This window comes from Chlorocebus sabaeus, chromosome 1 (genome assembly GCF_047675955.1).
Source record: "Chlorocebus sabaeus isolate Y175 chromosome 1, mChlSab1.0.hap1, whole genome shotgun sequence".
NCBI classification, from domain to species: domain Eukaryota; kingdom Metazoa; phylum Chordata; class Mammalia; order Primates; family Cercopithecidae; genus Chlorocebus; species Chlorocebus sabaeus.
Window position 1 is genome coordinate 35,376,834 of NC_132904.1, and position 22,802 is coordinate 35,399,635.

At 34.8% G+C, this 22,802-nt stretch overlaps 2 long non-coding RNA genes across 16 annotated transcripts in view; one reads left to right on the top strand and one right to left on the bottom strand.

Annotated features, from left to right (window-relative positions):
- LOC140712033 (uncharacterized) overlaps positions 1-22,802 on the top strand; it is a 257,877-nt gene that overhangs the window by 132,377 nt on the left and 102,698 nt on the right. The window lies entirely within an intron of this gene.
- The window catches only part of LOC103238493 (uncharacterized), a 634,265-nt gene continuing 613,740 nt past the window's right edge, over positions 2,278-22,802 (bottom strand). For 2 of the 3 annotated variants that reach the window (XR_012093468.1, XR_012093467.1), the window contains exon 4: positions 14,508-22,654. This is a non-coding gene — a long non-coding RNA (uncharacterized lncRNA). Of the gene's footprint in view, positions 2,497-14,507; positions 22,655-22,802 lie in introns of those variants that run through there. The other variant, XR_012093470.1, reaches the window with a different exon arrangement.

The window sequence follows — 22,802 nt, forward strand, 5'->3', positions numbered from 1 at the left end:
CACTGGAGGCAAAATGACTGACTTAATACTTATCCTAAATAGAGTAACATTATTTCTACTTTTTAAATATTTGGACCCCAAATTCCTTTTGGAGAATACTCTTTCAGGGAAAGGATTGTTTCATTTGGTTTTATATTTCTACATTCTAAATATTGCCAATTTCTATTGAATATATGTAGAAACTATAAATGCATATAAGAATTTTGCATTTATAAAGCCAGAGATGAAACCTGAATAAGCCCTTTAATATTCAGATGTCATGAGGGGTACAAAAATGAATCAAAATCAGATCCTGATTTTAAGATGTTTACATAATTCCACCATTTATCAGGGGTGGAATACCATTTCATGGTTACACAATGAGATGATTAATGTATTAAGCAGAAACAGTAGTATTCCTTTACCACACATAGGTTTATGTGTCTTTTAATTTTTTAGTCATGAAAAATTCAACTTTAAAATTTAAAATTCAACTTTTGGTCATTAAAAATTCAATCTTAGGGTGTTTTATTAACACAATTGAAGTAAGTAAAGTAACATGCCAACATCATGTCATAGGACTATGCAGTTATGAAAGCTTATGTATTTCAAGACTCTCCTGGCTTTGTAGTTATTTTCTGGTCACCTCTATCTTACCTCAATATTCTTTCCACCATCATGACAACTCCTATCCATTAATAAGCAGTATAGCATTATGGTTAAAAGAATAAGCTTTGAATAACTACTTAGTTTCACGCCTTTGGACTCATTAAATATAGCTTGTTCATTTATAACATGAGTATAATTATAGTAATTACCTTATAATGTTGGTGAGAACATAAAGGAGAAAATACATGTAAAACATAATGTCATGTACTTAATATCCAGTACACATGTAATTATTTTCAACAGTATTGATCTACCTTTTTCTTTATAAATATTTCATTTTACCAATATAGCTCCTTATTTTCTCTTTTACGTAGTTCAAATTACTCTTTCCCTTAATAATTCATTAAAAATATAGCAGTTTTTGGTTTGGGTTGCAAACAACTGAGTAGCTTCCATTAATAAGGAATTTATTGGAAGAATATCAAGTAGTTCACAAGATTGACATAAATGTTTCTAAACCAGGTTTAAAAACAGACATGAATCAAGAAAGAATAGGCTATTGAAAAGACAGCCAAAAGGAGGTCACAAAAAGTTTAGTTAAGCATGCCATCACCGAACACGTATTACTGTGAATTTGCATCATTTTACTATTTTTCCGTAAGTTAGAGTCCTTGAGGGAAAGTCTTAAGTGACCAGGACATCTATCTGTGTTCTACATCACTGGGTCTCAAATTTGGTTGAATATTGGAATCACTTGGGTAGGGGGTTGTGTTAAAATACTGATGTCTAGGTCTCATTTGCAGAGTTTCTAATTTAATTGGTGTGAAGTGCAACCTAGGCAATAGAAATTTTTTGAAGCTCTTGAGATAATTCTGATGTGCAGCAAAATTTGTATTTACTCTTCCAGATGGTTAGAGTCCACTTGCTGAAGAAACAGAGGAAATATTCAAATAACTCCTACTTATATATTAGTTAATTGATTAATAAATTATCACTTTTCAAATATAATTCATACTCCTTTTAGAAAGTTAACAAAAATAAGCATCTTATGAAAGTTACCCATAATCTCCTATAGAAGGTTAATGTCTATAAATGTTTTCATTTATCTCCCCTGATATTTTGTGTGTATACACACATCTCACACACACAGACACACACACACATACATGATTGGTTTCATATTTTTATACATACTTTGGTCCATAATAGTTGAAGTTTCATGGCTGCTGTGTCTCTAGAAGAGATTTTTTTTTTTCTTTGTTGAGTTGAGCCTTTTAAAGGCCTCCAAAAGTTAAGGATTAAATCAGTTGATGAACTGTGGATATTGGTAAATTGACGTTTCAAAGGGCAATGACATTCAGCTATGCTTTAAAACTCACTATCTCAGTGAATTAATATTTAGGTGTGTGACAAATCAGTTTCCCTTATGATCAGCCACATCACACTTTATGGATTTTTCTCATTTGCCTCTTTCAGGATCTTTTTCCTTTCATTCTAGATTTTGTTGCTTAAGTGTATTTTTTTTTCTTTTTTTAACTCTTTAAAATGAGAAATGAAAGAGATTTAAAAACTGGTGCTTTATTAAATTTGTAATTGACTCTATAAATAAAACAAGTAGGTACTTTATAAATTGTTTTATTACTTATAAAAAATTACATTTTTTTTTTTTTTTTGAGATGGAGTCTCGCTCTGTCGCCCAAGCTGGAGTGCAGTGGCATGATCCTGGCTCACTGCAAGCTCCGCCTCCTGGGTTCACGCCATTCTTCTGCCTCAGCCTCCCGAGTAGCTGGGACTACAGGCGCACGCCACCACGCCCGGCTCATTTTTTGTATTTTTAGTAGAGACGGGGTTTCACCGTGGCCTTGATCTCCTCACCTTGTGATCCGCCCGCCACGGCCTCCCAAAGTCCTGGATTACAGGTGTAAAAATTACATATTTTAATTTGTGTATAAGCAGCCCTAGACAGAATATTTCTCACCCATCTTCAATGCATAGCCCAGATGCTAAATTCACAATCAGTAAGTATTCAACTAATTTAGGTTTTCCACATTTGGATAGCTTAAATATGTAAATATATGTAATGCCCTCACTATATTCTCACTTCTCAGAGAGGCCTTATTCTTAAGATGTTTGTCATAAGACTCTAGAGACATTTTGAATCGTTTATGCAGTAACTCTGTATTTTATGAAGAAAAAATATATAAATGGTGAGAGTGAGGAAGGAAAATATGTATTCAACATCTAAGTTAATGCAAGTACAGGCTATTCCTATTTATGCCGGGGCAGACATATAATATACAACAAGAAGCTAAGGCACATTTTGGACTACCTCTCTCAACTCCTCACTTGATAGATAAGGAAATGAAAACTCAACAGATATATTGTTAATAATAAAACAGAACTACAATCTCAGTTTCCTAATTTCTAATTGAATAACAATTCCACTATACTACAGTGGCAACTCTAATTAAATTATCACAGATCTGTATTCTATTTGCACCACTGGAAGATTTGGGCTGTCAAACCAGTTGTACTCATTAATTTAAAACTGAACTATTGCCTGATGGATTTGAAATTCTAGCAAAGAAGACAGAAGAAGGAGGGGGAAGGAAGCATGTTACAGTAATTTAGTATGTTGGTGAATAAGCAATTACCTATACATAGTCTATGCATCTTTCCTGAGATACCTTAGTAGCTGAATATTTGATGACCAAGAAATTGCAATGTTCTCAATACAGATGAAAATCACCAGTATGAATAATGAAATGGCAACAGAGCAGCATTCTTAGGGAACCTATTAACTAGGGAGAGATTTGGTGGTTTGTTACCTAGTGGCTAATACCCTAAGACAACTCTTAGCATAGAGTGCAGCAGATTCTGGGTTAGCCCATAGAACCAGGTTAAACTGACTTATCAATTCAGAGACATCAAAACTGAGCCTACATAGATAACCTCTATTCCAAAAACGTAAATGCTATCTGCCTCAAATTTTGTTCAAATTTTATTTTCTCCAAAGTGTTAGAATAAAAATTTTATCATTGAAATTAATTTTTCAAAGCTCCAAAATGCAAACTTTATTACACCATAACTTTTTTTTGAAACAAATGCTATGATTACAAAACTACACTGTAATATTCATTATGGTTGGACAGAAAATATAAGCTAGGCAATGATTCATTGCAGATTGAATAAATTAAAACATTCAGTTGCCAAAGTAATAAAAGACAAAGAAAAATTAAGTTGTCTCTAAGAGAGAACAGAAATGTGTTAACACCAGTTCTATATAGTACTGAAATAGATGTGCAGTTCCCTTGTAATGCACTTACCTCTCTTTGCCATACTTGCCAACAGAGATGGCCCTAGTTGCAACCTCTGTATCAGGGTTCTCTAGAGGGACAGAACTAACGGGATAGATGTATATATAAAGGGGAGTATATTAAGGACTATTGACAATCACAAGGTGCGGTCCCACAATACGCTGTCTGAAAGCTGAAGAGCAAGGAAGCCAGTCCGAGTACCAAAGCTGAAGAACTTGGAGTTTGGTGTTCGAGGGCAGGAGGCATCCAGTGTGGGAGAAAGATGTAGACTGGGAGGCTAAGCCAGTGTAGTCTTTTCATGTTCTTCTGCCTGCTTTTATTCTGGCTGCATTGACAGCTGATTAGATATTGTGCCCACCCAGATTGAAGGTGGGTCTGCCTTTCCCAGTCCACCAACTCAAGTGTTAATCTCCTTTGGTAACACCCTCACAGACACACCCAGGAACAATACTTTGCATCCTTCAACCCGATGAAGTTGACACTCAGTATTAACCATCAACCTCTTATTTTTAGATAATTTCAAGCAATTTTAGGTGACAGCACTATGTTCCCTAAATTCCAGGGAGCTGATTTGCCAGTGGTCCTCTTGGAATCTTTTGAGCCACATTGATTAAGGAGGAGAGAAATGTCAGAGCATTCCAACAACTCCCTAAAATATTTCTCTTGACTCTTCATCTATTTTATACCTATGATATGATTAATGGCCTATGGCTTACATGGGTGATCTCCACCTTGGCTTTAGAAGACAGACTGCTTAACATATTTTATATTGTTTTCCACCTTCAGACACTCTGCCCAAACTCTGACACCACACAAAGTATTGCATTTAACCTTTGTTTTACTAGCAAGAAAATAATTTGAATATCATTTGTTCAGGTATGCATTTATTTATTGATCATCTATGTGACACATACTAGGACCTTAAACAGTTTTAGACAGTGTGGTCCTGTTTTAATCCCCAGGATGATAGAGGGCTTTGCCACTTCAAAGAGAATAAGGGATTTAAGGTACTGTTATTTTACATGTTATTCAAATTGTGTTTCTTTGTTCACTCTTAAATAATGTATGGCTGAAACAGGTAGACAAGCTGGAAGTATGATTTGAAAGACAAAGTCATGCAGAAATGGGTAGGTAGAAGCCCCTGAGATCAAATTTGGCTATAGTCTGGTGTTCTTCACCAGACTATACTGCTTAATTTTTGTTTGACTGTCTTTAGATGGAATATATAATCCCCAATTGCATAGTTTCCAAAAATAGTATTCACAAATTTCGTTTCCTTCCTGGCCAAATAAGCCTTGGATTTTTTTTTTTTTTTAATATTTGAGCAAACCCTTTACATAAAAAAAAGAAAACTCACACCATCACATCATCATTTCCTGAAGACCCTACCATTAACTTGAAGATATTTCTCAATATTGTAGCTATACAACCATTTCTGTTCAGACATAATTTATTTCATATTTTTCATCACCCCTCTAAAATGACATAGAGACAGTCAGACCTGAAAATTCCTGGGGAATTACCATATTAAATAAACTCTTCTGAAAAGAGCTGAAATGGCATCAATGTCGGAATGATGTACAACTCACTTTAAAAATGCAAGGCCCAAAGGTCATTGTTTTCCTAGATTTCTCCAAATAAATCTGAGCTCTAGAAGATAAATATGTGCCATTTGAAAATGAAAGTAAAGACTATTGGTTATTCTGTGTGTTTTGAGCAGGGTTGACATTCTTCCTTTTCTATCATGGACTTTATACTTTTGTTCAAGTGCCAGTCGCAAGCTAGAGTAGAAGAGAATTATGAAGGCACTTTAATGGAACTGCCTGCAAAGTATACCATGTGAGGGTACACAGAACATAACCTGATAGAACCAGTCATATTATGTCACCTTGGTGGGTATGAGCACAAGGTCTTTGTAAGGTTAACCCTTCCCATGAGTGACCAACTAGAATATTAAGTCACTGTATTAGTCTGTTCTCACGCTGCTAATACAAACATAGCTGAAACTGGGTAATTTATAAAGAAAAGAGACTTAATTGACTCACAGTTCAACATGGGTGGGGAGGCCTCACAATCATGGCTAAAGGTGAAGTGAATGAGGAGCAAAGTCACATCTTACATGCTGGTACGCAAGAGAGTATGTGCTGTGGAACTTGCTTTTTTTTTTTTTTTTTTTTTTTTTTTCCTGAGACAGAATCTGGCTCTGTCACCCAGGCTGGAGTGCAGTCGTGTGATCTCAGCTCACTGCAATCTCCATCTCAGGGTTCAAGAGATTCTCATGCCTCAACCTCCCAAGTAGCTGGGACTACAGGCACACGGCACCACACCTGGCCAATTTTCATATTTTTAGTAGAGACAGGGTTTCACCATGTTGGCCAGTCTTGTCTCAAACTCCTGACCTCAGGTGATCTGATCGCCTCAGCTTCCCACAGTGCTGGGTTTACAGGTGTGAGCCGCTCTGCCCAGCCAGTAACTCCCCTGTATAAAATTATCAGATCTTGGGAGATTTATCCACTATCATGAGGACAGTACTGAAAAACCCGCCCCCATGATTCAATTACCTCCCACCAGGTCCCTCCCATGACACATGGGGATTATTACAATTCAAGGTGAGACTTGAGTGGGGACCCAGAGCCAAACCGTATCAATCACGTTAAAGACAAATGAGGTGAGAAAACAAAGAGTCACTAAATTTGTCATTTAAAAATACCAAGTTATGTTTGTAAATGTTTGCTTCGTTTATAAAAAGACAGGAACATTTAGTAAACATTTTAAATAACAGGAAGGGGATTAAAATGAAAGTGAAAATATCCCTGTCCTGCATTAGACCTCCCCTACCATTTCTCAGAGGTAACTGCCACTAATGATTGCTTATCCATTTCTGCTATATTATTCCAACGATCTTTAGTATTTATCGGAATGTTATAATTTTTATAACAATTTATAAGTTTTAATTAAATGATATAAAAATGTACATGATATAATTTTTGTTTTCGTTTTCTTTTTGCTTAATAGGTCTTAGCAATCTTTTCAAATCAGCCTAAGCAATTGGAATTCATTATTTTAATGGACCATAAAATAATAGCTAACCTAGGAAATCATTTCTACATGTCAGGCTCTTTGTAAAATGCTTTACATATATTAATTTAATCCTCAAAGCAACCATATGATGTACGAACAATTATATTCCAATTGAAATAAATGAAAGAAAAGTAGCAAGCAGAAGTAAAGTAACATGTTTAAGGTTATATCACACAGGTAGTTGACGTTCAAAGCCAGGGAGCCTGGCTCTTACACTGTCTTTAATAATAGTTTTTTATTGATCCCATTGATAGACCACCAGTTTTGGGGATGTGTGCGTGTGTGTGTGAGAAAGAGACAGAGAGAGAGTACAAGCTTGTATTTTTGCTATTACAAACAATGTAGCCATGAGCCCTATGGTATATCTACTGGATTAAATTTCTTTTTTTCTTTTTTTGAGACGGAGTCTCGCTCTGTCACCCAGGCTGGAGTGCATTGGCGTGATCTCGGCTCACTGCAAGCTCCGCCTCCTGGGTTCACGCCATTCTCCTGCCTCAGCCTCCCGAGTAACTGGGACCACAGGCGCCCGCCACCACGCCTGGCTAATTTTTTGTATTTTTAGTAGAGACGGGGTTTCACCGTGTTCGCCAGGATGGTCTCGATCTCCTGACCACGTGATCCACCCGCCTCGGCCTCCCAAAGTGCTGGGATTACAGGCGTGAGTCACTGCGCCCGGCTAAATTTCAACCATTGGAATTGCTGAAATTTGTATGCATTATATATATAGCATATGTGTATGTGTCTATATATGTACATATATACACACACATATGCTATGTGTATATATGTATATACATATATATGTACATATATACATACACATATGCTATGCGTATATATATACACACACATGCTATATAGAAATTATATATGTAACTTGCTTACATATGTATAACTTACTAAATATATCGCAATTCCTATGTGCACACACACATATATGTGTACACACAAAAAAAGTGTATCCCAAATATTGTGCCATTGTACCAATTAACACTCCTGCTGGGAACTTTTGCCATAATCAACGGCTTTTAAACACAATTTCGAAATGTTTCCAATCTGACAAATAAATAATATATATTTTCTATTTATTTCTATTTAATTTTGAGCAAGGTTGTGCATCCATAGAGTATATGTGATATGATGAGAGGAGCCAAGTGATATCCAACTATATTACAGAACATAACCACACTTAGCAAAGCTAACTGAGCTCCTGAAATCAATGGATTATACTTAAATAGCTTGGTTATTTCATAGATGTCTAGTGCTGTTTCTCTTTGTTTGCTAAGTAAAGGTTTTCTTAGAAAAACTACCTACAAGAAAATATATTCATTTACTTAAAAGTAAGATTTTCAGTTAAATTTCTAGCCTACTAATGACTGCTCACGTTCTGTCTGCTTCTCTCCTGCTCTGATTCCAGAGCACATGCAGGTTGTGTCTGCTCCCCTGCAATGTAACGCCATGACATATTGCACCTAAAAGGATTTAACACATGTAATTTCATTAGAACAAAGACCACTTCTCCAGATGGTTCAAATCAACCAGGGGCACTTGGAAAGCAAATAGGAATAAAGACCTGAACTTCTGAAGAAGTAAACTGCTAATACTTTCTTGGGTCCAATCTGATGTTGTGAGCAACAGAAGCAGTTGGCAATCAGAGTGAGATAGGACAAAAGTCTAGACCAAACTGATTCTTCCCAAGACGCCCAAGGAATAGCTGACCTAGGACAACTGTTATACACTGGAAGTTTGAAATATGAATTGCTGGATCAAAGGCATATGCATTGTGTGCACGTGCTACATATACAAAAATTATATATGTAACTTAATTACATATGTATAACTTAATTACATATATGTATAACTATATATACACACATGAAATTTATATACACATATATATACACACACACCATACATATATATATATATATATATATATATATATATATATATATATATATATAAAAATGTGGTATTTCCAATTGGAAAAGTAGATCTTAAACAACTTTCTAATTGGTTGCATTTAACAGAGAGATGCTCACATTTGGGTAGAAGTAGCCTACATTGAGATCCATTTTTTTCTAAGAAGTCTAATGTTTGTATATTCTAATACATATGCCTCTGGTTAATGGCCTTGTGGTTGCTATCTGCTTAATAAATCCATGGCTGCTTTCTTCTTATAGTAATTGGCTTCTTGTTTTAAACTTCAAGATTTATTTCAGCCTCTCACCATTTCATAAACAAGTAATAGATGACAAACATTTACATAACTAAGAAATCATTCTGAGTTTCAAACTATTAAGCCTTCCAACCATGCCTAGTGTAGGAAAGATTGACTAATAATCCCTGCTGTGCTGCTGGTGGAATTACTGAATAATTCAAATAAGAGATTATTTGAAGTAATGTTGCTGAAAAGAGAAGGCTGGGTAAGTGACTTGTTGATTCATTAGTCTGTAGTTTCTTATTGCTGCATATGAAAATAGTGAAGCAATAAAAATGCCATTTTCTAATCTCTGTAGGGAATTTTCTTTTTTAGGAGATGTCACCTGAAGGCGTTAACAGCCAGAACATTTTATCTTGTTATGTTCTTAGATTATGTCAATAATTTTTCATTGTTAAAGATAATTTCATTGTTAAAGGAGCAAGTAATCACTAAATACTTTTTTATGTGCTTTTCAGTTCCTTTATTTAAAAGCTCTACAGTTTTATAGCTCTGATTAACTCTTGTGTGCTTTTACCTTTTTTTTTTTTTTTTGCATACCTCTTTTTTTAAAAAAAATTATACTTTAAGTTCTAGGGTACATGTGCACAACGTGCAGGTCTGTTACATATGTATACATGTGCCATGTTAGTGTACTGCACCCATTAACTCGTCATTTACATTAGGTATATCTCCTAATGCTATCCCTCCCCCATCCCCCTACCCCCTCCCCACAATAGGACCCGGTGTGTGATGTTCCCCTTCCTGTGTCCAAGTGATCTCACTGTTCAATTCCCACCTATGAGTGAGAACATGTGGTATTTGGTTTTCTGTTCTTGTGATAGTTTGCTCAGAATGATGGTTTCCACCTGTATCCATGTCCCTACAAAGGACATGAACTCATCCTTTTTTATGGCTGCATAGTATTTCATGGTGTATATGTGCCACATTTCCTTAATCCAGTCTGTCACTGATGGACATTTGAGTTGATTCCAAGTCTTTGCTATTGTGAATAGTGCCGCAGTGAACATATGTGTGCATGTGTCTTTATAGCAGCATGACTTATAATCCTTTGGTTATATCCCCAGTAATGGGATGGCTGGGTCAAATGGTATTTCTAGTTCTAGATCCTTGAGGAATCACCACACTGTTTTCCACAATGGCTGAACTAGTTTACAGTCCCACCAACAGTGTAAAAGTGTTCCTATTTCTCCATATCCTCTCCAGCACCTGTTGTTTCCTGATTTTTTAATGACTGCCATACTAACTGGTGTGAGATGGTATCTCATTGTGGTTTTGATTTGCATTTCTCTGATGGCCAGTGATGATGAGCATTTTTTCATGTGTCTGTTGGCTGTATGAATGTCTTCTTTTGAGAAGTGTCTGTTCATATCCTTTGCCCACTTTTTGATGGGGTTGTTTTTTTCTTGTAAATTTGTTTGAGTTCTTTGTAAGTTCTGGATATTAGCCCTTTGTCAGATGAGTTGGTTTCAAAAATTTTCTCCCATTCTGTAGGTTGCCTGTTCACTATGATGGTAGTTTCCTTTTCTGTGAAGAAGCTCTTTAGTTTAATTAGATCCCATTTATCAATTTTGGCTTTTGTTGCTATTGCTATTGGTGTTTTAGACATGAAGTCCTAGCCCATGCCTATGTCCTGAATCGTATTCCCTAGGTTTTCTTCTAGGGTTTTTATGGTTTTAGGTCTAACATTTAAGTCTCTAATCCATCTTGAATTAATTTTCATATAAGGAGTAAGGAAAGGATCCAGTTTCAGCTTTCTACTTATGGCTAGCCAATTTTCCCAGCACCATTTATTAAATAGGGAATCCTTTCCCCATTTCTTGTTTTTCTGAGGTTTGTCAAAGATCAGATGGCTGTAGATGTGTGGTATTATTTCTGAGGACTCTGTTCTGTTCCATTGGTCTATATCTCTGTTTTGGTACCAGTACCATGCTGTTTTGGTTACTATAACCTTGTAGTATAGTTTGAAGTCAGGTAGCGTGATGCCTCCAGCTTTATTCTTTTCGTTTAGGATTGTCTTGGCAATGTGGGGTCCTTTTTGGTTCCATATGAACCTTAAAGCAGTTTTTTCCAATTATGTGAAGAAACTCATTGGTAGCTTAATGGGGATGGCATTGAATCTATAAATTACCTTGGGCAGTATGGCCATTTTCACAATATTGATTCTTCCTATCCATGAGCATGGTATGTTCTTCCATTTGTTTGTGTCCTCTTTTATTTCACTGAGCAGTGGTTTGTAGTTCTCCTTGAAGAGGTCCTTTACATCCCTTGTAAGTTGGATTCCTAGATATTTTATTCTCTTTGAATCTATTGTGAATGGGAGTTCATCCATGATTTGACTCTGTGTTTGTCTGTTACTGGTGTATAAGAATGCTTGTGATTTTTGCACATTGATTTTGTATCCTGAGACTTTGCTGAAGTTGCTTATCAGCTTAAGGAGATTTTGGGCTGAGACAATGGGGTTTTCTAAATATACAATCATGTCATCTGCAAACAGGGACAATTTGACTTCTTCTTTTCCTAACTGAATACCCTTTATTTCTTTCTCTTGCCTGATTGCCCTAGCCAGAACTTCCAACACTATGTTGAATAGGAGTGGTGAGAGAGGGCATCCCTGGCTTGTGCCTCTCTCAGCAGAAACTCTCCAAGCCAGAAGAGAGTGGGGGCAATATTCAACATTCTTAAAGACAAGAATTTTCAACCCAGAATTTCACTAAAGATTTTTTAAACAGAGGAACTGCATAAAAGTTTGTGGAATTTGTTCCTTCACAAACTCCAGTAAGCCTCATTGTCCCATTTGCTGCTCCCATGTTCTCTGCAAAGCTACCATCCTTTCTCTAATTATAATAATAATTACCCTCTTTACATACAATGTGTTTTTGCCATTTTTAAAGAACATTCATGTGCATTATCCTAATTGGTGTGCCTAACTCTTCAAAACAGACATCTAAGACTCCATGTTCCACATATTTTTACAAAGCAAAGTTCTAGAATATTCATCACTTCTCTCAGTCAGTCAAAATAAAATCTTCACTCTTCACATGATAGTGAGTAAAACTGTTATGCGACATGCAGAGTGGGCTGTATTTATTATGAAAGGTCTTACTATGACAGGGCTCCCTTTATATGACAAGTCAGGTCATAGCAAAACACTATTAAATGTCAGGGGAGTCATAGATTTTAAAAATATTTATTGAGTCGATTCCTTGTACCAGGTAGTGTACTGAGACCTTTGAAAGCATTGTTTTATTAACACTCTCAAAAACCAAATGAGGAAGATGCTATTATCATCTTTGATTTTTAGTGAGAAAAGTGAGAGTCAAAAAATTAAATATCATCTTCAGTTAGAGATGACTGAAGAATTCTGGAAATAAAAAAAGTGAGATTTTCTTCTGCTGCTTATACTGTAATATCAACTCACAATGAATGACAACTGAGAGATGAGAATATTTGTAAAGGGAGAGTTGCTCCTGGAAGCAAGAATTGACTACTTTGATGGAAAACATCAATATTTCTGAAGGAAAAAGAGGTCAATCTGCCAGGAGGTTGATAATAAAAGTTTAGACATAGAAGCAAACAAATGGAATGTCCATTCAACGAACAGTCTAAGGAAAGCGAAAATTAAACAATGAAATTTAAATGCACCAATCTTGTTAATGAGGCCACCCATGTTGCAGAGGTGGAATTATTAAACTTCATAAACCTGATGGTAATTAAAATTCTACTCGTCTAGTGTTCCTTGTTCAGATTCCACACAGAATCCTAATTATGGTTTGGTTTCCCATGACGTCTGCCAACAGAGATAAAATAATAATGACTCCTATTTTAAACGGATGACAATTATGTTTAAAATAGAAAATTAATAAATCAGCACTCTGATTTCATATTCAGTGTCATAAGTTTGCTAATGCCAATGTTTTCCTGAAAATTTTATTTGCTCACTCAAGTTAGTTTATTGATCTTGTATACTTGAGGGGTAAGCATTGAGCACTGAAGAGTTCACCAAGGTATTAAATTAATTACTACACAATAAAATTTCCACAAACAATAAGGAGAAAACTTCCTAAAATCATGTGCCCTTTCTTCATCTCTTGTAAATAATGATATTTGAGCAACTAATATGTTTCTGGCATTGTGCCAGATTCATCTAAGATTCATTTGAATGCTAGTTGAAATATATTATAATGTACATTTTAGAAATAAGGAAATTGAACGTCAAATATACAGAGAAGGTTTAATTTCTTGTGGTTGAATGTATATCGGATTGGGTGCCTCAGTGGCATACCTCAAATCAATTATATTTCAATCATAGCACTTTAGTGTCCTTGGATTCTGCTCTTTCAAATCACTGCATTCGTCCTCACATCCACAAGTCTGGCATCAACTTTTATTAGATGCTACAACAGAAATTTGTGTGTCATTCATCCTTACCATGCCTGAAGTTTTCTTGCCAGACTCAGGAATGTTTAGAGAGTAGATAAGAAATCCTAATCTTGGGGCACTTGGAGAGGAAAGGACAACTAAATCAAATAAGAGGTCTATCCTAAGATTCATCTGGAAGGTAGATACTTCTGGCATAAGAATGGTTAATGAATGAGTGACAAAAAAGAGGAAATAGCTCAGAAAATATAAGAGAGCATGTGTATGCACGCGCACGTGCAGAGAGAAAGTAACTTTAAAAACATTGTTTTTCATATAGATCCTGTTTTACAATTCTCAATCCTGGGCCTGTATATTACCAAAATTTTAGTTGCTTGTTTAAATTAGCAACTAAAATTTCCTTAAGGAGAGAAAGAGAGGTGGATTGATTCACTCACAAAACAATTGCCACAGTTACTGAGTCGTTCTGATGCAGAGTTTTGCCACCCTTAGTTATCACTCAATTTGTCTAGGAAAAAAAAAAAAAAAAGACCTGTATTCAGTCACCAGCAATAACTAGGCAACAAATTGGATCTCATTGCTCAATAAAATTCATACACTAGCCAATATGTGGTAGTGGTTGTGCTTAAAAACCAAATAAACTAGGGTGATTTGTTTAGGTATTTTTCCTCTTTTAGTTACTCCTGACATATATATATATATATTTTTTTTTCTTGTGTGTGTGTGTATATATATATTTCTTGTGTATATATATACACACACATATACACACACATATACATACACACACATATGTGTATATATACATATGTATGTGTATATACATATATATTTCTTTTTTTGTAAATATATATAATAAGAAAAGAGAAGAAGGAGATAGTGTGTGGCCAATTGCTACTTCTATATTTATATCATAGAGCTCAGTTTTTGAGTAAGTAAGCCTAAAGAATTAAATTTTCACGCTAAACTCTAGAAAGAGATAAACATTTGCTACTGAATTTTGATAACCTTTAGATAAAACTCCTGCAAAATAGCAGATACATTTTCATTTGCAATGGATATTGGCCTTGGCTGTTTATCAGTAAAGGAATTGCTGGTGAGAATTCATGTATTCAGTTTATTCAACAATTGGTTATTTAGTGCCTAGCCTGTATCAAAGGTCAAAGCATGGCATTAGGGATATGTCATAAGTCTCAACCACCAAGATACCTGGACCTAGGAAGGGATACAAATGGGAGAATGAACAATTAAAATTCAATGGGATGAGTTCTGCTTCCATTTAAGATCCTAGTCCTACCACTCCTCATCTGTACAACTTTAGGAAAATTGCTAACCTCTCTCACTCTCAATTTATCTCTGTGTTTATGACAATTAGAGACAATGTTAACAGGAGCAGGTTGCATAGTGACTCCCAAAAAGATATGTCCACGTTCTAATATCCATTACCTGTGAATGTTACCTTACTTAGAAAAAGGATCTTTACAGATTTAATCAAGTAAGGAAATTGAGATCATCTGGATTATTGGAATGGGTTCTAAATCTGGTGACAATTGCTCTTACAAGAAACATGACAAAGTGGCAGACGAGGATAAATAGGCCAGCTGCAGTGGCTCACACCTGTAATCCCAGCACTTTGGGAGGCTGAGACGGGCAGATCACTTGAGGTCAGGAGTTCGAGACCAGCCTGGCCAACATAAAGAAACTTCATCTGTGCTAAAAATATGAAAAAAATTACCTGGGCGTGGTGGTGTGCACCTGTGATCCTAGCTACTCAGGAGGCTGAGCAGGAGAATTGCTTGAACCCAGGAGGTGGAGATTACAGTAAGCCAAGATCATGCCACTGTACTCAAGCCCTGGGTGATAGAGCGAGACTCTGTCCAAACAAACAAACAGGATAAGTGACCATGGAAGCAAGACTGAAAACATGTGGCCACAATCCTAAAGATATTTGCAACCACCAGAAGCTGGGCAAGGAAAGGAACAGAATCTTCCCTATATCCTTAGCAGGAAGTGTAACCCTGCTGATACCTTGATTTTGAACTTTTGGCCACCAGAACTGTGAGTGAATACATTTCTGTTGTTTTATGCAACCAAGTTTTTTGGTAATTTGTTACAGCAGCTCTAGGAAATTAATAATGTTAGAAAAGTCCCCCGCACATTATCCGATGCTTGGTAAGCATTTAACAAATCATAGATAGGGTGATTAGGATGATGATTAAGTTGATTATAGTACTTTTAAAAATCTACAAATACAAAATATTTATTCAACATGTACAGTCCTATAGAAGACCTGTTTTTAGATTTTTGACAGGCTTATAGATACATTTTCAAAATATTTACATTAGCATGCCTTCCAAATCTGTTGGCAGTTTCATCTAGGACATTTTTAATCTATATATTCACACACAGATTTACCTACAAAATAGGTTTTATTTTGCTTTTAGAGTAAAAAGTGAGAGAGAGAGAGAGAGAAGATAGATGAGAGAATTAAATAATTATTTAGCAATTATACATACATTAGAAAAACTCACTTTGAATGTCAATACCTGGCACACTGATGTAGGCAAGGACAAGAATAACATTGGCAAGTACAATTCGCTGACTCAGAGAGTAAGAACTGGTTAGTTATGGAGTCAAGAAGAGACGGTTATAAATATAATTAACGTTGTTTTCCATGACCTCATGGAAATTCTTCAAAGTTGCAACTCATTCAACTTCCAGTTGCTGATAAGACCAGGGCATGACATGCTATCAAGGCCACTGATATCTCATGTTAGACTGGAGGAACTTTTTTGTATATATCTCAAAATTTATGGGTATGAGATTTCGAAGACTGGCCTTAAACCTTGACATTCAAACCTGAAAGCTTACACGATTACAAAATTTTGTGAAAATAATTCTTGCCAGCAAGGAGATTGAAGTGAACTTTTTGACTATTTTTTAAATTAAAATGTTTTGGTGTTTTTGTGTGACACATTATGAGTATGCTAGTTACATTTACAACAAATGATGAAGGTGTTTTTGAAGAACAATTGTTATTTTGCCATGGAAATTCCTTAATGAAGAAGTTGGTTTCTTGAGATTAGAAACAGGATTATCTATAAGCAAATGTCAGATAGGAATATCTACCTTAAATACATATTAGGAATCCTATAACTTTTCAGAACCTTTGCCCAAATAATAACACCTTCACGGAATTCATTTCAAGGACACAAAATCTAACACTGAAATAGCTTTAGACCCCAAGATTTCCATTACAATATGGGGAAAGCTTTGTCCCACTCACTGTTTAACACTAGGGTAATGGTTATACAGTGACACTCAAGTTTGTGATTACATTTGAGAAACCGGTGGGAAAAAAAGAATTTTAAAAGGGAAGTGTATTCAGAAATCAATTTGAATGAGTCGCTGAGGATGGAGCTGGAAAATAACTTATTCTATGGGGAAAAACAAAGCAAATGTCTCAAGCTTCATCATGTAATAAAGTCTTAGAACCAAAGAGAAGGTTAATTCTAAATCTGTCATTAGAGAATACGTTTAAGTCTATTCACATAGGCTGTATTTCCAGGATGAAGATCATTAGTTAAATTAAAGCTGATACACCTCTCTCTTTTATCAGAGCATAACCAACAGTACTTCAGTGTATCACAAGAAAGGTATTCCTTTCCACTGTACTGTAGATTGCTGTACTAGTCTAGTACCCATGGATACTTTTGGGAATTTATGATGGATTCTAGTAGGCTACTGTGCACCTAGAAAGTACTCCTAAAAAGCTACATACTTTTGCAATAAAATACATAACCATTTAAAATGTTAGAAGAACTTTTAATATAAATGAAAAAGCTTTCAGCAGTCATATATTTAAATTGTATCTCTAGGTATATCTTTCTGTTTATTATTGATGCAGTCTAAAACGCTAAGTAGATTTTAAGCAAATCTAGAGGTAAAAGATGAACTATATGGAACTCATAAAATTAATTTCAAATTGCTATATTTAGCTCTCAATTACTTTCTTATTTTGTATTGGTTTTATCACACCAATATTTTAAATATCTCAATGAATAAAGTTAAGGAATTTACTTAATTATTTTAATTAATTTATTTGAGACAGTATCTCACTATGTTGCCTAGACTGGTCTCAAACTGTTGGGCTTAAGCAATCTTCCTGCCTCAGCCTCTTGAATAGCAGGGATTACAGGTACATAACACCATGTCAGCTTATTTTATTTTGATGGAAATTCTTGGTAGGAGCTGAAAATTCTAAGTGTTAATTTTTTTAAGATTTTAATTCATTTATTCAAAAAATATTTATTTTGTGACTATGTACTGTTCTAGGTGCTATGGATACAACAATAAATAACAATGTAATATTAGGTATTAATAAATATTTTGATTAAAATAAACGTGATAGGGAATGATAGGTATGGTCAGAAAAATCATGTCTAAAAATAACAAAATGATTATTAATTTTATTTTCCTCTGTAGTTCAGTATATTCAAATACATTATGCCAAATAGCCATCCTGACAGTAGACAAATGTGGTTTTATAGCATCTCTTAGCTCTTAATTCTATCAGCTGAAGAAATAAGTTTGAGAAAATTTGAACTGAAGAAATACTGCACGTATGTGTGTCTGTTTTAATATGTATTTGAGTATATATGTAACAAATGAAACCAGACAGCCAGCCATTCTAAAAGCGACAAACATCTACACTACAGCTTATATTCAAGAGCTAAAAAAGTCTTAAATTTCCTGAATTTGATGCAAAAAGAGATGGCTGCTTAAATATTCATTAGGAAAAAAAGACTTTAGGACACATGCAAATGATTTACAATAAAACCAATGTTTGGCAACCATTCTGAAAAACTTCACTCATTAAGCATTTGTTTATGTCCAACAGGAAGAATGTTTGCACACCCAAAGAGGTGTCAGTCATCTTCCAAGATGTAATAAAAGGTCCCTACGGTGAGTGGTGTGAGGAAACCAATCATGCACACCTTTTCCCAACAGCCATTTTTTCCAATCAGGTTTTTTGTTTTGTTTTTGAAGAGCCGGTTTTTGAACACTTGCTAGTATACTATTGCCTACTGTTGCAAATTGAGAGTGGCAGAAGCTTTTTCTGGAATTGAATGCAAACTCTAGAATGAGGTATATGTGACTTCAGATCTGAGAAAACATTACATATATATTGAAATGTCATAGATAGAGAAGGCAAATAGTGGTTTCAAGAAAACCTCAATTCAAATGTGCTAAGGAATCAATCAACTTTGAATCAGTGTGTGAATTCTTCTACTATTATCAATACATGAAAAGATGAGCCTAAAAGCATAAGTTATATCAATGGAAAGGTTGTCTGATAATCTGTTACTAATTCACCAAAGCCACAAAAATTCTTAATGAGGATAGTACATTAAAAAGATGGTAGGCTACAAATGCACTAAAATGAGGGACAATAGTAGGCAGGAATAAGTATTCATCATTTACATTCCTCTTCACTTTCAATTACCTACTGTTACTTATGAGTGTCATATTTGCCATTACTAGTGATAAGTCACATTTTCCATTCCAGATTGCAAGCATTGATTTGTAATTGAGGTGCTTTTCATGAGAGAACTGTACGTATTGTGCTCCAGGGCGACTGACAGCAAGGATTAAATCACAAGACTATGAAAGAATAGTAATTATGGTATAAAACAAGATTAGTTACAAAGCAGAAAAATTGTACAATTCTGAATTGGCTATTAAACATAAAAAAATTATTACTAATCCAACTGTTTGTATTTATTAAGTGTTTCAGATGGCTAATGATTTTCATAAGAAATATTGGGTGATGCATCTAGTTTTAGGTGAAAATAAAAATATTAAAAATTTTATATACATGATAATCACATCTTAAATAAAATTACATTTAAAAAGTGCCAAAACATTAAAATTTGTTACGTACAAAAACTTCTGCTCCTAGCTATGATGCAGTCAATGGTACTAGATTAGTCTTCCTGCCATAATCAACTATAAATTTGGACAGACTGTGTATGGTGCCTGTTGTCAGGCAGTGGAAAACTGGCAGCATAAGGCTGTAATTTCTTTAAAAAAGTGAAATCCTCAAGGTAAACCCTACATTTGTCTTGACCTGAGGAATATTTCATAATTCCAATGCAGCAAATTTAGCAACACTGAAATTCAGAGCTCCAGAAGGCAGAGATTAGAGTTCAGAGAAGAGCTAAAACAACCGGATTTAGGTAAATAAAGCACAAGAGAGGAAAGATATGTAGAGGCAGCTCCAGAATTCAGTGTGGGGATTCTCTACAAGTCCTTGGTTGACGACTGGACTTCTCATACCTAGGAGACTACCAGAGACTTATCAGAAAACAACTACTATATGATTGTGATTGGAATAAAAATAATAAATGCTGAGTAGCCTTTATACCCATGAGGACTGGGGTCCAGCCAGAGGAAAGAAATCTTAAGTCCGTATTAATATATTTAGCATCCCATTCCAGTTGAGACATAAAAACAGTAAGCTTTATGAATAAGGATTATGCCCTAGAGTGACATAAATTCTTTTACTGCCCCATGACTAAGACTAAAACTATTCTCTGAGAAGACACACATGGGAACACAGAGTTTGAAGGGTAAATCTTAAATAAATTAAAGAAGCATGGTAAGCATCTTGGGTTTTACCAAGATTATGCAAGTTCAAGGTAAATATTTAGTAATTGAGCTGCTTACTAGAACAAAAGCCAATACTCTTCAGAGAAAGACAACAGAATTTCTGGTCTCTGCAGTAATTCATGATGTTCAATATATAATGAATCATAATAACATAATGAAACAGAAAAACCAATAGTTTTTAAAAATGACAGTTGGTAGAAACATAAAGAAACTAACCCCATAATGGCATGAAATTGGTTTCACTAGACAAAGACTTCTGAAAGAGCGATGATTAAGTATGTTAAAAGAATGAAAATATGTTTAAAGAATTGAAAATATGATCTTAATAAGTAACCAGATAGGAATACCAATACAAAATGAATACAATGAAAAATAATTATATGAAAATTCTAGAATGTAAAAATACTGTAAGTGAAACTAAAAAAAAAAAAAATTAGTGGATGTGCTTAACTGCACATGGCACATGGCAGAAGAAAGAGAAAGTTAATGTGAAGCTATATAAAGAAAAAATAGCCCTCTAAAGACAAAGGAGTACCAACAATCTCTGAAGTAATATCAAATGGTCCAACATAAATTCAATTTGAGTCTTGAAAGACAAGAAAGTGACAATTGGGCAGAAAAAATTTAGAAAAAAAAAATGAGGTCAAATATTTCCCAAATGTGACAAAAAAATTGATTTAGAGATTCAAGAAATTAACTCCAAACAAAATAAGGACAAAGATAACCACACTAAAGCAAATTACACCCTAATTTCTGTAAGCTAAAGTAAAGCTTAAATATTGAAATCAATCAGAAGAGAAAAAAACACATTGCATGAGGAAAATAACAATATGAATGACATCTAACATCTTATTGGGGGACAACATAGATGGAATGTCAGGAGACAATAAAGTAATATTTTTAAAGTGCTGAAGGAAAAAAGTTGTCCATCAACCCAGGATTTATTATTCAACAATTGAAAAAAAAAAAAAAGATAAAAAAGAGAATTAGGGAAAGACTTTCAACAGACAACCAAAAGAAGCAATACATATGAATAATGAACACACGAATATCTGTGGTCAAAGTCATTAACTTTCAAAGAAAACAATTAGAATTGGTTTATGTTGTTGCTATTTTTTTAGGCTATCAGACAAAATATGCAATATGAAAAGATCCTTAATATTGGCGAGAGTTTAGGAAAATGAACACTTTCTTATAGGGATAGTATTATCTAACATTAATGTTCATGCAATTTCCAGAGGACTACATGAGCAACATTTTAAAAGTCTTAAAATATTTTAGAAATTGTGGTTAACGTTCTCCAATTTAGTTAGATTTTTGCTAAATAAATTATACATATGAGTAAACAGATTCATAGTGGTAATGTTTAGAACAAAAGAAAATATTGAAAAAAATTTAAACATCTCTGAGAAGCAGATCTAACATACTATACACTAAAATACAATCTAGTAAAATGTTAGAAATATATCTATGTTTAATCAAATCAAAAAGCAAATCAAGCCTGGGCATGGTGGCTCACACCTGTAATTCCAACGCTTTGGAACAAGTAGGCAGGAGGTTGGCTTAAGTCTAGGGAAACAGTGATAACTCGTCTTACAAAAAATCAAAAAATTATTCTGGCGTGGTAGCACATGCCTGTAAGTCTCAGTTACCTGGGAGGGGAGGCTGAGATGGGAGGATCACTTGAGGCCAGGAGGCTAAAGCTGCAGTGAGCCAGATTTTGCTACTGTGCTCTAGCCTGGACAACAAAGTAAGACCCTGTCTCAAAAAACAAAACCAAAAAAGTCAGCAATATATATAATATTGTCCCATTTTGCTTGTTAATGTTTCTATATAAATTCAGCAAATATAACTAAATATAAATAGGAATGTTTGTTTTTAGTGAGAAAAAAATCAGTTAATATCTTTCCACTTCACAAAAATTTATAAACAAAGTTTAGTGTTGCTTTTTTGTTATATAATTTTTTGTTCTATTTTCAACATTCAATTTTGTTCTATTTTGTTCCATTTTTTTGTTCAAGATTATATAATTTCTTGTTCTATTTTCTTAGTTTTCTGTGTCTTCTAAATTCACCACAATGCATATGTACATTTTTTTTAACTAGAAAGTATAGGCTGGGTGCAGTAACTGACACCTGCAATCTTCGTAGTTTGGGAGGCCAAGGCAGGAGGATCACTTGAGGCCAGGAGTTCTATGGCAGACTGGGCAACATAGGGAGACTCCATCTCTAAAATTTAAAATTAACCAGATGGCCAGATGTGGTGGCCATGCCTGTAGTCTCAACTCTTCAGAAGGCTGAGGCAGGAGGATCCATTGAGCTCAGGAGTTCAAAGCTGCAGTGAGCTATAATCACACCACTTCCTATCCACTGTGGGCAACAGTGTGAGACCCTGTCTGTGAAAAAAAAGAAAATATAAATAAAGTTTATTAAAAAGTAAAGCCATTTCATATCTTTCCTCTTATTTTCATCAAAATGAGTAAACAATTTACGACTATCTGTAGACTTTGGGATTGGAAGCTTCTGTGAGGTTTCAACTGTGTG